The sequence below is a fragment of the Nuphar pumila genome, chromosome 15 (assembly GCF_984573655.1).
Source record: "Nuphar pumila chromosome 15, dmNupPumi1.hap1.1, whole genome shotgun sequence".
Taxonomy (NCBI): Eukaryota; Viridiplantae; Streptophyta; class Magnoliopsida; order Nymphaeales; family Nymphaeaceae; genus Nuphar; species Nuphar pumila.
In genome coordinates this window covers 64,384,240-64,386,135 of record NC_143263.1, presented here as the reverse complement: position 1 = coordinate 64,386,135, position 1,896 = coordinate 64,384,240, and positions in this window count along the sequence as shown.

The window sequence follows — 1,896 nt, the reverse complement described above, 5'->3', positions numbered from 1 at the left end:
CTTGACTTCGTAAGAGAATGGTCCTGGTAGGATATCTGATCCGTTTGCCTTGAGCTCCGCTCTCTAACTTCATGAGTCATAACCACTGTGCCCTGTGGTATTCGTTGGTAATGGAATAAAAAACAAAACAAAAAAGAAAAGCTTTTACTCTTTCCACCTGATTTAGACATCCGAGACTGCCAATGAGCTGACATCCTTAGGTTCTGATCCGATGAGCATCTGAACCTAAACCTAGTTACTGTTTATTTGGGCGGGTTAGGGTTGATCCAGACTCAGCCTTGATCCGACCTGTTGACAGCCATATCTGATGGTATCATAATCACTTCATTTCATTGACTCTCTCTCTCTCTCTCTCTCTCTCTCTCTCACACACACACACACACACACACACACACACACACACACACACACACGAGGGCCTGTAGCGAAAACTCCACAACGGACGCTATCCAAACCCAAAATCGAAAGGGCTCTACTATAACTCAATCCTACTGTTTTAATGACCCTTGACAACGTATGACACCAATATCAGCCCATGTCTGTAACAAAGGCTCAAAATTTCACGGTTTGGATTATAAACAACTATGAGAGTGAAAAGAGAGTATTGGGTAGGATTGATATATAGATGAATAAGGATGTAAACTTTTTGGGTTCAGGTCGGATGTGGCCAATATCAAATCCTATTGGATGTTGACCAAAGGCATAGCTAGGGGGGTGCAGGACTGGGCTATCCTCCCTAAACAGTTAATTTTTTTTAAAAGCCCAGTCCTAGCCCAGCCCTAACTGCAGCAAATAGTTTGATTCATCCATATGAAATAGATTTTTATTAATAATTATACCCATTTTTTATTTTATCTCAATAAAAAAAAAAATCGGGAGGCGCTGCGCCCGAACCCCCGACTATCACACACATATATATATATTTGCTACACCCCTGTTTGCCCCCGCCCCTCACATGAATCCTAGCTATGCCACTGATGTTGACTAAACGTATTTGGATTCTAATTCGGATTCAGATGGTACAAAGGTCAAACCAACATCTGGCTTTCTTGCATGTGATCAAATTCAGTAGCAAAAAATCAAAATCATATCTACATCTAATTACAATCAGATATGGTTTTGGCTTACCAAATCCATCCCAACTGAGTCAGATTTGGCTGGATATAAGATAAAATCTTGTCTATTGATATTCTCATGGATGGAGCTCCCCAGAAGTTGCTTCGGCTTGGTAATGATTGGTCGAAAAATGTAAAACCTTAAGGTTGAACGAGCAGAGTTTGAATAAGCGGTGTGCAGCTTGTTTAAGTCAAAATCCTTGTCAAAACTAGATGCATATTTACCAACGGGGCTAAAACCCAATGGTATAGTTGTATCACTGGTAGGGGTCTGCCTAACCCCAGCTTGCCTTTAAAAAAAAAAGATGCATATTTGTAATATATGAATCATAAAGTACAAATTGATTGCTAGGCATGACTTTAGATTGCAGACAAGGTAGGATGTTTTGCTATGGAAAAGCCAGAATATCAATACGGCGCCAGAGAGAGAGAGAGAGAGAGAGAGAGAGAGAGAGAGAGAGAGAGAGAGAGAGACTATTAGAAACAAGCACTAGATTAACAACAACTACGCCTTCATCCCAAAACGATTGGGGTCGGCGATATGAACAAAAAAAGAAAATCATTCTGGGTCTTCCACATGAATCCTTCTCCTCCAATCATTTCTATCCAATGCCATGTCCTCGGTGAGGTTCAAAGCATTCATATTCTTTCCTATCACCTCCATCCATGTCTTCCTAGGCCTACCCCGACTTCTTTTAACTAATATATTTTCCCATTTCTCCTTCCTTCTAATTGGAGCATCATTAGGCCTTCGCCGAATATGTCCAAACCACCGTAAACG